The 15,078-nt window shown below is 41.0% G+C and overlaps 1 long non-coding RNA gene across 2 annotated transcripts in view; it reads left to right on the top strand.

The window, feature by feature from the left end:
• The window catches only part of LOC134935544 (uncharacterized), a 42,757-nt gene that overhangs the window by 17,370 nt on the left and 10,309 nt on the right, over positions 1-15,078 (top strand). For both annotated transcript variants that reach the window (XR_010180237.1, XR_010180236.1), the window contains one exon: positions 1,382-1,583. This is a non-coding gene — a long non-coding RNA (uncharacterized LOC134935544). The remainder of the gene's footprint in view (positions 1-1,381; positions 1,584-15,078) is intronic.

Genomic DNA, 15,078 nt, shown 5'->3' with positions numbered 1-15,078 from the left:
AATTGGGAAAGAGGCCAGGACAGTAGGCAGTCAGCACATGCACTCTTGTGTCCATACAATGGCTACTGCAATGATAGAGACATGCTCACGTGCGGGATCTGCTTCCCCCCTTTCTGCAAAAAATGTTTGCCAGGAAACAGAATTTGATCGCCATTGGCGACCTGGAATCCAGGATTGGTCGAACCCTGCACTAAGTATAGCATCATGCTGTATGATGCCTACCTAATGTCACTACCATAACCAGCTTGCTTTTTTTGAATAGAGTAATTTTTTTATTGGAAAAGAAAGAGTAGCACATATATACATAATATAAACAGTGTCACATAGAGGGAAAAGCTGTATACATAGTCAATTGCAAAAATATTCAGCAAACATAAAACAAGTCAACAAAACATTGAATCTGTGATGCAATAAAAGGATCAAATAAGAAAGAACTGTACGTGTATTATACTCAATTTTACAAAAATTATATTGACAAAACTTATAACTAACCTAAGGTGATCCGAAGATCCCAACTAGCTGACTTAAACCTTAACATTCAATATCAAATAAAGTATAAACCGAAAGACCAAGACTATACGCTCTGAACTGAGCATGTCTTCACATAGATAATATAGAAACATCCGATACTGAATAAGGAGAATCAAGCCAAAAGGACCATATTCTCTCAAACTAGAATTAGCATTATTCTGCATGTAAACATATCGTTCCTTAAAAACGGTGTCAATAACAAGTGCTCTAAAAGCGGATAATGTGGGACCTTTATGTGCCATCCATCCCCTAGCAATACACACTTTCTCTAATGCACACACATTATGAACATACAGACCCTCCCATTTGGGGGAGAGCTAGAAGCATCCACTCAAAGAACACAATTTTCGGAGTCAATAATATTAAAGGAATACCCGTGTCCCCCAGGATCGACCTGACCCCCATCCAGAATATCTGCAAAGTATTGCAGTCCCACAGCAAATGCAGAAAGGTACCATGGGCAGCACCGCATTTAGGGCACATTGCGGATTGACCATCCCCAATCCTGCTCAGTGTCACAGGGGTCATATAGTTACGGTGAAGTATATAAAACTGGAACTGCTGAAATCGAAGAGATTTGGTAGCCGTACGTAGGGATTCCCTAGTGAGATCCCACTCTTCGTCATCCAAACAACCAGCTTGCTTTTAATTGAAATCCTAATACAGAGTTTCCCAAACTTGATCTTCAAGGCACCCAAATGGTCCAGGTTTAAAGTATATCCAGTTCTGTAATTTGCCTTGCATCTTGGCATCATGTGATATGTAGACTTCCTGTAGGGTGGTGTTCATTTAAAATGGTCTGTTTTATATTGTTTACAGACTTACTAGTATTGTTTCCACTTCTCTCTAGGGCAGCTACTCTATTGAATGTTGACGTTTTTGGGTACCTGAAAGAAAATGGTTTGCTTTATCCATTAGCAAATTTGCAAGAAGCCAATGTCTTCAAACACGGACAGATGTGTGGGTGACATTAAAAGCGAGCATCAGGATCCAGTGCTGCAGACTTTTGTCTCCGAAGCTGCCGGACTCTGTTTATTGACTTCAGTGCACAGGTAAATTATCTTTTGTATTCGTTTTAGATAACAATATTCCTTTCATATTGTAATAGTTTGTATTGCTGGGTATAACATGTATTTTGCCTTACGGAAGTTGTCAGCCCATATCCATCTTGCTTTTTCTTCATAGCCTAATAGTTTGAATATCTGGGTTAAAGCAGTATTCAGCATCCCTACAATCGTTAGACTTAATTGCTGCTTGCCCCGGTAAGGTATGCTTGCCGAGCGGCAGAGGATTGTGCTATATAGTGCCTTCCTGACATCCGTCCCATTTGCAGCTTGCTTGAAATTTCAAATCCTAATAGTTTGCATTTCAGAATGTAATGCATCTCTAAAACTATGCTGTGTTTTATGGCATGGCAATGTGCTGTATTTGGTGCTTTCGTACCATTTTAAGTCCCTATCCAGCTTGCTTTTTCTTAATATCCTGATAGTTTGAATATCTGGGTTAAACCAGTATTCAGCATTCCTACAACCGTTATACTTAATTTCTGCTTGCCCTGTTAGGGTATGCTTGCCGTGCGGCAGAGGTTTCTGCTGTATGGTGCCTTTCTTACGTGTGTCCCATTTCCAGCTTGCTTTCATGTAAAATCCTTATAGTTTGCCTTCCTAATACTATGCGGTGCTTTACCGTATGGCATGGTAATGTGCTGTATATGGTGCCTTCGTACCATTTTAAGTCCCTATCCAGCTTGCTTTTTCTTAATATGCTAATAAATTGAATATCTGGGTTAAACCAGTATTCAGCATCCCTACAACCATTAGACTTAATTTCTGCTTGCGCCGCTAGGGTAAGCTTGCCATCACCGTTAGTATAGCATCATGCTATGTCGTATAGTGCCATGCGGCATAGCATTGTGCTATATGGTGCCTTCCTGACATCCGTGCCATTTGCAGCTTGCTTGAAATTAAAAATACTAATAGTTTGCATTTCAGAATGTAATGCATCTCTAAAACTATGCTGTGTTTTATGGCATGGCAATGTGCTGTATTTGGTGCTTTCGTACCATTTTAAGTCCCTATCCAGCTTGCTTTTTCTTAATATCCTGATAGTTTGAATATCTGGGTTAAACCAGTATTCAGCATCCCTACAACCGTTAGACTTAATTGCCGCTTGTGCCGATAAGGCAAGCTTGCCGGTGCCATTCCATTCTATATGGTGCCTTCCTGATGTTTCTCCCATTTCCACCTTGCGTTTATTTAAAATCCTTATAGTTTGCCTCTCTAAAACCATGCGGTGCTTTACCGTATGGCATGGTAATGTGCTGTATATGGTGCTTTCGTACCATTTGAAGTCCCTATCCAGCTTGCTGCTTCTTAATATCCTGATAGTTTGAATATCTGGGTTAAACCAGTATTCAGCATCCCTACAACCATTAGACTTAATTTCTGCTTGTGCCGCTAGGGTAAGCTTGCCATCACCGTTAGTATAGCATCATGCTATGTCGTATAGTGCCATGCGGCATAGCATTGTGCTATATGGTGCCTTCCTGACATCCGTCCCATTTGCAGCTTGCTTGAAATTTAAAATACTAATAGTTTGCATTTCAGAATGTAATGCATCTCTAAAACTATGCTGTGTTTTATGGCATGGCAATGTGCTGTATTTGGTGCTTTCGTACCATTTTAAGTCCCTATCCAGCTTGCTTTTTCTTAATATCCTGATAGTTTGAATATCTGGGTTAAACCAGTATTCAGCATCCCTACAACCGTTGTACTTAATTGCTTCTTGCCCTGGTAGGGTATGCTTGCCGAGAGCAGAGGATTGTGCTATATGGTGCCTTCCTGATGTTTCTCCCATTTCCAGCTTGCGTTTATTTAAAATACTAATAGTTTGCCTCTAAAACTATGCAGTGCTGTACCGTATGGCATGGTAATGTGCTGTATATGGTGCTTTCGTACCATTTTAAGTCCCTATCCAGCTTGCTTTTTCTTAATATCCTGATAGTTTGAATATCTGGGTTAAACCAGTATTCAGCATTCCTACAACCGTTATACTTAATTTCTGCTTGCCCTGTTAGGGTATGCTTGCCGTGCGGCAGAGGTTTCTGCTGTATGGTGCCTTTCTTACGTGTGTCCCATTTCCAGCTTGCTTTCATGTAAAATCCTTATAGTTTGCCTTCCTAATACTATGCGGTGCTTTACCGTATGGCATGGTAATGTGCTGTATATGGTGCCTTTGTACCATTTTAAGTCCCTATCCAGCTTGCTTTTTCTTAATATCCTGATAGTTTGAATATCTGGGTTAAACCAGTATTCAGCATTCCTACAACCGTTATACTTAATTTCTGCTTGCCCTGTTAGGGTATGCTTGCAGTGCGGCAGAGGTTTCTGCTGTATGGTGCCTTTCTTACGTGTCCCCCATTTCCAGCTTGCTTTCATGTAAAATCCTTATAGTTTGCCTTCCTAATACTATGCGGTGCTTTACCGTATGGCATGGTAATGTGCTGTATATGGTGCCTTCGTACCATTTTAAGTCCCTATCCAGCTTGCTTTTTCTTAATATGCTAATAAATTGAATATCTGGGTTAAACCAGTATTCAGCATCCCTACAACCATTAGACTTAATTTCTGCTTGCGCCGCTAGGGTAAGCTTGCCATCACCGTTAGTATAGCATCATGCTATGTCGTATAGTGCCATGCGGCATAGCATTGTGCTATATGGTGCCTTCCTGACATCCGTCCCATTTGCAGCTTGCTTGAAATTTAAAATACTAATAGTTTGCATTTCAGAATGTAATGCATCTCTAAAACTATGCTGTGTTTTATGGCATGGCAATGTGCTGTATTTGGTGCTTTCGTACCATTTTAAGTCCCTATCCAGCTTGCTTTTTCTTAATATGCTAATACATTGAATATCTGGGTTAAACCAGTATTCAGCATCCCTACAACCGTTAGACTTAATTGCCGCTTGTGCCGATAAGGCAAGCTTGCCGGTGCCATTCCATTCTATATGGTGCCTTCCTGATGTTTCTCCCATTTCCACCTTGCGTTTATTTAAAATCCTTATAGTTTGCCTCTCTAAAACCATGCGGTGCTTTACCGTATGGCATGGTAATGTGCTGTATATGGTGCTTTCGTACCATTTGAAGTCCCTATCCAGCTTGCTGCTTCTTAATATCCTGATAGTTTGAATATCTGGGTTAAACCAGTATTCAGCATCCCTACAACCATTAGACTTAATTTCTGCTTGCGCCGCTAGGGTAAGCTTGCCATCACCGTTAGTATAGCATCATGCTATGTCGTATAGTGCCATGCGGCATAGCATTGTGCTATATGGTGCCTTCCTGACATCCGTCCCATTTGCAGCTTGCTTGAAATTTAAAATACTAATAGTTTGCATTTCAGAATGTAATGCATCTCTAAAACTATGCTGTGTTTTATGGCATGGCAATGTGCTGTATTTGGTGCTTTCGTACCATTTTAAGTCCCTATCCAGCTTGCTTTTTCTTAATATCCTGATAGTTTGAATATCTGGGTTAAACCAGTATTCAGCATTCCTACAACCGTTATACTTAATTTCTGCTTGCCCTGTTAGGGTATGCTTGCCGTGCGGCAGAGCTTTCTGCTGTATGGTGCCTTTCTTACGTGTGTCCCATTTCCAGCTTGCTTTCATGTAAAATCCTTATAGTTTGCCTTCCTAATACTATGCGGTGCTTTACCGTATGGCATGGTAATGTGCTGTATATGGTGCCTTCGTACCATTTTAAGTCCCTATCCAGCTTGCTTTTTCTTAATATGCTAATAAATTGAATATCTGGGTTAAACCAGTATTCAGCATCCCTACAACCATTAGACTTAATTGCCGCTTGTGCCGATAAGGCAAGCTTGCCGGTGCCATTCCATTCTATATGGTGCCTTCCTGATGTTTCTCCCATATCCACCTTGCGTTTATTTAAAATCCTTATAGTTTGCCTCTCTAAAACCATGCGGTGCTGTACCGTATGGCATGGTAATGTGCTGTATATGGTGCTTTCGTACCATTTGAAGTCCCTATCCAGCTTGCTGCTTCTTAATATCCTGATAGTTTGAATATCTGGGTTAAACCAGTATTCAGCATCCCTACAACCATTAGACTTAATTTCTGCTTGCGCCGCTAGGGTAAGCTTGCCATCACCGTTAGTATAGCATCATGCTATGTCGTTTAGTGCCATGCGGCATAGCAATGTGCTATATGGTGCCTTCCTGACATCCGTCCCATTTGCAGCTTGCTTGAAATTTAAAATACTAATAATTTGCATTTCAGAATGTAATGCATCTCTAAAACTATGCTGTGTTTTATGGCATGGCAATGTGCTGTATTTGGTGCTTTCGTACCATTTTAAGTCCCTATCCAGCTTGCTTTTTCTTAATATCCTGATAGTTTGAATATCTGGGTTAAACCAGTATTCAGCATCCCTACAACCGTTGTACTTAATTGCTTCTCGCCCTGGTAGGGTATGCTTGCCGAGAGCAGAGGATTGTACTATATGGTGCCTTCCTGATGTTTCTCCCATTTCCAGCTTGCGTTTATTTAAAATACTAATCGTTTGCCTCTAAAACTATGCAGTGCTGTACCGTATGGCATGGTAATGTGCTGTATATGGTGCTTTCGTACCATTTTAAGTCCCTATCCAGCTTGCTTTTTCTTAATATCCTGATAGTTTGAATATCTGGGTTAAACCAGTATTCAGCATTCCTACAACCGTTATACTTAATTTCTGCTTGCCCTGTTAGGGTATGCTTGCCGTGCGGCAGAGGTTTCTGCTGTATGGTGCCTTTCTTACGTGTGTCCCATTTCCAGCTTGCTTTCATGTAAAATCCTTATAGTTTGCCTTCCTAATACTATGCGGTGCTTTACCGTATGGCATGGTAATGTGCTGTATATGGTGCCTTCGTACCATTTTAAGTCCCTATCCAGCTTGCTTTTTCTTAATATCCTGATAGTTTGAATATCTGGGTTAAACCAGTATTCAGCATCCCTACAACCGTTGTACTTAATTGCTTCTTGCCCTGGTAGGGTATGCTTGCCGAGAGCAGAGGATTGTGCTATATGGTGCCTTCCTGATGTTTCTCCCATTTCCAGCTTGCGTTTATTTAAAATACTAATAGTTTGCCTCTAAAACTATGCAGTGCTGTACCGTATGGCATGGTAATGTGCTGTATATGGTGCTTTCGTACCATTTGAAGTCCCTATCCAGCTTGCTTTTTCTTAATATCCTGATAGTTTGAATATCTGGGTTAAACCAGTATTCAGCATCCCTACAACCGTTGTACTTAATTGCTTCTTGCCCTGGTAGGGTATGCTTGCCGAGAGCAGAGGATTGTGCTATATGGTGCCTTCCTGATGTTTCTCCCATTTCCAGCTTGCGTTTATTTAAAATACTAATAGTTTGCCTCTAAAACTATGCAGTGCTGTACCGTATGGCATGGTAATGTGCTGTATATGGTGCTTTCGTACCATTTGAAGTCCCTATCCAGCTTGCTTTTTCTTAATATCCTGATAGTTTGAATATCTGGGTTAAACCAGTATTCAGCATTCCTACAACCGTTATACTTAATTTCTGCTTGCCCTGTTAGGGTATGCTTGCCGTGCGGCAGAGGTTTCTGCTGTATGGTGCCTTTCTTACGTGTGTCCCATTTCCAGCTTGCTTTCATGTAAAATCCTTATAGTTTGCCTTCCTAATACTATGCGGTGCTTTACCGTATGGCATGGTAATGTGCTGTACATGGTGCCTTCGTACCATTTTAAGTCCCTATCCAGCTTGCTTTTTCTTAATATGCTAATAAATTGAATATCTGGGTTAAACCAGTATTCAGCATCCCTACAACCATTAGACTTAATTTCTGCTTGCGCCGCTAGGGTAAGCTTGCCATCACCGTTAGTATAGCATCATGCTATGTCGTATAGTGCCATGCGGCATAGCATTGTGCTATATGGTGCCTTCCTGACATCCGTCCCATTTGCAGCTTGCTTGAAATTTAAAATACTAATAGTTTGCATTTCAGAATGTAATGCATCTCTAAAACTATGCTGTGTTTTATGGCATGGCAATGTGCTGTATTTGGTGCTTTCGTACCATTTTAAGTCCCTATCCAGCTTGCTTTTTCTTAATATGCTAATACATTGAATATCTGGGTTAAACCAGTATTCAGCATCCCTATAACCGTTAGACTTAATTGCCGCTTGTGCCGATAAGGCAAGCTTGCCGGTGCCATTCCATTCTATATGGTGCCTTCCTGATGTTTCTCCCATTTCCACCTTGCGTTTATTTAAAATCCTTATAGTTTGCCTCTCTAAAACCATGCGGTGCTTTACCGTATGGCATGGTAATGTGCTGTATATGGTGCTTTCGTACCATTTGAAGTCCCTATCCAGCTTGCTGCTTCTTAATATCCTGATAGTTTGAATATCTGGGTTAAACCAGTATTCAGCATCCCTACAACCATTAGACTTAATTTCTGCTTGCGCCGCTAGGGTAAGCTTGCCATCACCGTTAGTATAGCATCATGCTATGTCGTATAGTGCCATGCGGCATAGCATTGTGCTATATGGTGCCTTCCTGACATCCGTCCCATTTGCAGCTTGCTTGAAATTTAAAATACTAATAGTTTGCATTTCAGAATGTAATGCATCTCTAAAACTATGCTGTGTTTTATGGCATGGCAATGTGCTGTATTTGGTGCTTTCGTACCATTTTAAGTCCCTATCCAGCTTGCTTTTTCTTAATATCCTGATAGTTTGAATATCTGGGTTAAACCAGTATTCAGCATCCCTACAACCGTTGTACTTAATTGCTTCTTGCCCTGGTAGGGTATGCTTGCTGAGAGCAGAGGATTGTGCTATATGGTGCCTTCCTGATGTTTCTCCCATTTCCAGCTTGCGTTTATTTAAAATACTAATAGTTTGCCTCTAAAACTATGCAGTGCTGTACCGTATGGCATGGTAATGTGCTGTATATGGTGCTTTCGTACCATTTTAAGTCCCTATCCAGCTTGCTTTTTCTTAATATCCTGATAGTTTGAATATCTGGGTTAAACCAGTATTCAGCATTCCTACAACCGTTATACTTAATTTCTGCTTGCCCTGTTAGGGTATGCTTGCCGTGCGGCAGAGGTTTCTGCTGTATGGTGCCTTTCTTACGTGTGTCCCATTTCCAGCTTGCTTTCATGTAAAATCCTTATAGTTTGCCTTCCTAATACTATGCGGTGCTTTACCGTATGGCATGGTAATGTGCTGTATATGGTGCCTTCGTACCATTTTAAGTCCCTATCCAGCTTGCTTTTTCTTAATATGCTAATAAATTGAATATCTGGGTTAAACCAGTATTCAGCATCCCTACAACCATTAGACGTAATTTCTGCTTGCGCCGCTAGGGTAAGCTTGCCATCACCGTTAGTATAGCATCATGCTATGTCGTATAGTGCCATGCGGCATAGCATTGTGCTATATGGTGCCTTCCTGACATCCGTCCCATTTGCAGCTTGCTTGAAATTTAAAATACTAATAGTTTGCATTTCAGAATGTAATGCATCTCTAAAACTATGCTGTGTTTTATGGCATGGCAATGTGCTGTATTTGGTGCTTTCGTACCATTTTAAGTCCCTATCCAGCTTGCTTTTTCTTAATATGCTAATACATTGAATGTCTGGGTTAAACCAGTATTCAGCATCCCTACAACCGTTAGACTTAATTGCCGCTTGTGCCGATAAGGCAAGCTTGCCGGTGCCATTCCATTCTATATGGTGCCTTCCTGATGTTTCTCCCATTTCCACCTTGCGTTTATTTAAAATCCTTATAGTTTGCCTCTCTAAAACCATGCGGTGCTTTACCGTATGGCATGGTAATGTGCTGTATATGGTGCTTTCGTACCATTTGAAGTCCCTATCCAGCTTGCTGCTTCTTAATATCCTGATAGTTTGAATATCTGGGTTAAACCAGTATTCAGCATCCCTACAACCATTAGACTTAATTTCTGCTTGCGCCGCTAGGGTAAGCTTGCCATCACCGTTAGTATAGCATCATGCTATGTCGTATAGTGCCATGCGGCATAGCATTGTGCTATATGGTGCCTTCCTGACATCCGTCCCATTTGCAGCTTGCTTGAAATTTAAAATACTAATAGTTTGCATTTCAGAATGTAATGCATCTCTAAAACTATGCTGTGTTTTATGGCATGGCAATGTGCTGTATTTGGTGCTTTCGTACCATTTTAAGTCCCTATCCAGCTTGCTGCTTCTTAATATCCTGATAGTTTGAATATCTGGGTTAAACCAGTATTCAGCATCCCTACAACCGTTGTACTTAATTGCTTCTTGCCCTGGTATGGTATGCTTCCTGAGAGCAGAGGATTGTGCTATATGGTGCCTTCCTGATGTTTCTCCCATTTCCAGCTTGCGTTTATTTAAAATACTAATAGTTTGCCTCTAAAACTATGCAGTGCTGTACCGTATGGCATGGTAATGTGCTGTATATGGTGCTTTCGTACCATTTTAAGTCCCTATCCAGCTTGCTTTTTCTTAATATCCTGATAGTTTGAATATCTGGGTTAAACCAGTATTCAGCATTCCTACAACCGTTATACTTAATTTCTGCTTGCCCTGTTAGGGTATGCTTGCCGTGCGGCAGAGGTTTCTGCTGTATGGTGCCTTTCTTACGTGTGTCCCATTTCCAGCTTGCTTTCATGTAAAATCCTTATAGTTTGCCTTCCTAATACTATGCGGTGCTTTACCGTATGGCATGGTAATGTGCTGTATATGGTGCCTTCGTACCATTTTAAGTCCCTATCCAGCTTGCTTTTTCTTAATATGCTAATAAATTGAATATCTGGGTTAAACCAGTATTCAGCATCCCTACAACCATTAGACTTCATTTCTGCTTGCGCCGCTAGGGTAAGCTTGCCATCACCGTTAGTATAGCATCATGCTATGTCGTATAGTGCCATGCGGCATAGCATTGTGCTATAAGGTGCCTTCCTGACATCCGTCCCATTTGCAGCTTGCTTGAAATTTAAAATACTAATAGTTTGCATTTCAGAATGTAATGCATCTCTAAAACTATGCTGTGTTTTATGGCATGGCAATGTGCTGTATTTGGTGCTTTCGTACCATTTTAAGTCCCTATCCAGCTTGCTTTTTCTTAATATCCTGATAGTTTGAATATCTGGGTTAAACCAGTATTCAGCATCCCTACAACCGTTGTACTTAATTGCTTCTTGCCCTGGTAGGGTATGCTTGCCGAGAGCAGAGGATTGTGCTATATGGTGCCTTCCTGATGTTTCTCCCATTTCCAGCTTGCGTTTATTTAAAATACTAATAGTTTGCCTCTAAAACTATGCAGTGCTGTACCGTATGGCATGGTAATGTGCTGTATATGGTGCTTTCGTACCATTTTAAGTCCCTATCCAGCTTGCTTTTTCTTAATATCCTGATAGTTTGAATATCTGGGTTAAACCAGTATTCAGCATTCCTACAACCGTTATACTTAATTTCTGCTTGCCCTGTTAGGGTATGCTTGCCGTGCGGCAGAGGTTTCTGCTGTATGGTGCCTTTCTTACGTGTGTCCCATTTCCAGCTTGCTTTCATGTAAAATCCTTATAGTTTGCCTTCCTAATACTATGCGGTGCTTTACCGTATGGCATGGTAATGTGCTGTATATGGTGCCTTCGTACCATTTTAAGTCCCTATCCAGCTTGCTTTTTCTTAATATGCTAATAAATTGAATATCTGGGTTAAACCAGTATTCAGCATCCCTACAACCATTAGACTTAATTTCTGCTTGCGCCGCTAGGGTAAGCTTGCCATCACCGTTAGTATAGCATCATGCTATGTCGTATAGTGCCATGCGGCATAGCATTGTGCTATATGGTGCCTTCCTGACATCCGTCCCATTTGCAGCTTGCTTGAAATTTAAAATACTAATAGTTTGCATTTCAGAATGTAATGCATCTCTAAAACTATGCTGTGTTTTATGGCATGGCAATGTGCTGTATTTGGTGCTTTCGTACCATTTTAAGTCCCTATCCAGCTTGCTTTTTCTTAATATGCTAATACATTGAATATCTGGGTTAAACCAGTATTCAGCATCCCTACAACCGTTAGACTTAATTGCCGCTTGTGCCGATAAGGCAAGCTTGCCGGTGCCATTCCATTCTATATGGTGCCTTCCTGATGTTTCTCCCATTTCCACCTTGCGTTTATTTAAAATCCTTATAGTTTGCCTCTCTAAAACCATGCGGTGCTGTACCGTATGGCATGGTAATGTGCTGTATATGGTGCTTTCGTACCATTTGAAGTCCCTATCCAGCTTGCTGCTTCTTAATATCCTGATAGTTTGAATATCTGGGTTAAACCAGTATTCAGCATCCCTTCAACCATTAGACTTAATTTCTGCTTGCGCCGCTAGGGTAAGCTTGCCATCACCGTTAGTATAGCATCATGCTATGTCGTATAGTGCCATGCGGCATAGCATTGTGCTATATGGTGCCTTCCTGACATCCGTCCCATTTGCAGCTTGCTTGAAATTTAAAATACTAATAGTTTGCATTTCAGAATGTAATGCATCTCTAAAACTATGCTGTGTTTTATGGCATGGCAATGTGCTGTATTTGGTGCTTTCGTACCATTTTAAGTCCCTATCCAGCTTGCTTTTTCTTAATATGCTGATAGTTTGAATATCTGGGTTAAACCAGTATTCAGCATCCCTACAACCGTTGTACTTAATTGCTTCTTGCCCTGGTAGGGTATGCTTGCCGAGAGCAGAGGATTGTGCTATATGGTGCCTTCCTGATGTTTCTCCCATTTCCAGCTTGCGTTTATTTAAAATACTAATAGTTTGCCTCTAAAACTATGCAGTGCTGTACCGTATGGCATGGTAATGTGCTGTATATGGTGCTTTCGTACCATTTTAAGTCCCTATCCAGCTTGCTTTTTCTTAATATCCTGATAGTTTGAATATCTGGGTTAAACCAGTATTCAGCATTCCTACAACCGTTATACTTAATTTCTGCTTGCCCTGTTAGGGTATGCTTGCCGTGCGGCAGAGGTTTCTGCTGTATGGTGCCTTTCTTACGTGTGTCCCATTTCCAGCTTGCTTTCATGTAAAATCCTTATAGTTTGCCTTCCTAATACTATGCGGTGCTTTACCGTATGGCATGGTAATGTGCTGTATATGGTGCCTTCGTACCATTTTAAGTCCCTATCCAGCTTGCTTTTTCTTAATATGCTAATAAATTGAATATCTGGGTTAAACCAGTATTCAGCATCCCTACAACCATTAGACTTAATTTCTGCTTGCGCCGCTAGGGTAAGCTTGCCATCACCGTTAGTATAGCATCATGCTATGTCGTATAGTGCCATGCGGCATAGCATTGTGCTATATGGTGCCTTCCTGACATCCGTCCCATTTGCAGCTTGCTTGAAATTTAAAATACTAATAGTTTGCATTTCAGAATGTAATGCATCTCTAAAACTATGCTGTGTTTTATGGCATGGCAATGTGCTGTATTTGGTGCTTTCGTACCATTTTAAGTCCCTATCCAGCTTGCTTTTTCTTAATATCCTGATAGTTTGAATATCTGGGTTAAACCAGTATTCAGCATCCCTACAACCGTTGTACTTAATTGCTTCTTGCCCTGGTAGGGTATGCTTGCCGAGAGCAGAGGATTGTGCTATATGGTGCCTTCCTGATGTTTCTCCCATTTCCAGCTTGCGTTTATTTAAAATACTAATAGTTTGCCTCTAAAACTATGCAGTGCTGTACCGTATGGCATGGTAATGTGCTGTATATGGTGCTTTCGTACCATTTTAAGTCCCTATCCAGCTTGCTTTTTCTTAATATCCTGATAGTTTGAATATCTGGGTTAAACCAGTATTCAGCATTCCTACAACCGTTATACTTCATTTCTGCTTGCCCTGTTAGGGTATGCTTGCCGTGCGGCAGAGGTTTCTGCTGTATGGTGCCTTTCTTACGTGTGTCCCATTTCCAGCTTGCTGCATTTCAGAATGTAATGCATCTCTAAAACTATGCTGTGTTTTATGGCATGGCAATGTGCTGTATTTGGTGCTTTCGTACCATTTTAAGTCCCTATCCAGCTTGCTTTTTCTTAATATGCTAATACATTGAATATCTGGGTTAAACCAGTATTCAGCATCCCTACAACCGTTAGACTTAATTGCCGCTTGTGCCGATAAGGCAAGCTTGCCGGTGCCATTCCATTCTATATGGTGCCTTCCTGATGTTTCTCCCATATCCACCTTGCGTTTATTTAAAATCCTTATAGTTTGCCTCTCTAAAACCATGCGGTGCTGTACCGTATGGCATGGTAATGTGCTGTATATGGTGCTTTCGTACCATTTGAAGTCCCTATCCAGCTTGCTGCTTCTTAATATCCTGATAGTTTGAATATCTGGGTTAAACCAGTATTCAGCATCCCTACAACCATTAGACTTAATTTCTGCTTGCGCCGCTAGGGTAAGCTTGCCATCACCGTTAGTATAGCATCATGCTATGTCGTATAGTGCCATGCGGCATAGCATTGTGCTATATGGTGCCTTCCTGACATCCGTCCCATTTGCAGCTTGCTTGAAATTTAAAATACTAATAGTTTGCATTTCAGAATGTAATGCATCTCTAAAACTATGCTGTGTTTTATGGCATGGCAATGTGCTGTATTTGGTGCTTTCGTACCATTTTAAGTCCCTATCCAGCTTGCTTTTTCTTAATATCCTGATAGTTTGAATATCTGGGTTAAACCAGTATTCAGCATCCCTACAACCGTTGTACTTAATTGCTTCTTGCCCTGGTAGGGTATGCTTGCCGAGAGCAGAGGATTGTGCTATATGGTGCCTTCCTGATGTTTCTCCCATTTCCAGCTTGCGTTTATTTAAAATACTAATAGTTTGCCTCTAAAACTATGCAGTGCTGTACCGTATGGCATGGTAATGTGCTGTATATGGTGCTTTCGTACCATTTTAAGTCCCTATCCAGCTTGCTTTTTCTTAATATCCTGATAGTTTGAATATCTGGGTTAAACCAGTATTCAGCATTCCTACAACCGTTATACTTAATTTCTGCTTGCCCTGTTAGGGTATGCTTGCCGTGCGGCAGAGGTTTCTGCTGTATGGTGCCTTTCTTACGTGTGTCCCATTTCCAGCTTGCTTTCATGTAAAATCCTTATAGTTTGCCTTCCTAATACTATGCGGTGCTTTACCGTATGGCATGGTAATGTGCTGTATATGGTGCCTTCGTACCATTTTAAGTCCCTATCCAGCTTGCTTTTTCTTAATATCCTGATAGTTTGAATATCTGGGTTAAACCAGTATTCAGCATCCCTACAACCGTTGTACTTAATTGCTTCTTGCCCTGGTAGGGTATGCTTGCCGAGAGCAGAGGATTGTGCTATATGGTGCCTTCCTGATGTTTCTCCCATTTCCAGCTTGCGTTTATTTAAAATACTAAGTTTGCCTCTAAAACTATGCAGTGCTGTACCGTATGGCATGGTAATGTGCTGTA

This window comes from Pseudophryne corroboree, chromosome 6, assembly GCF_028390025.1.
Source record: "Pseudophryne corroboree isolate aPseCor3 chromosome 6, aPseCor3.hap2, whole genome shotgun sequence".
Taxonomy (NCBI): Eukaryota; Metazoa; Chordata; class Amphibia; order Anura; family Myobatrachidae; genus Pseudophryne; species Pseudophryne corroboree.
This window is presented reverse-complemented; position numbering and strand designations above follow the sequence as displayed.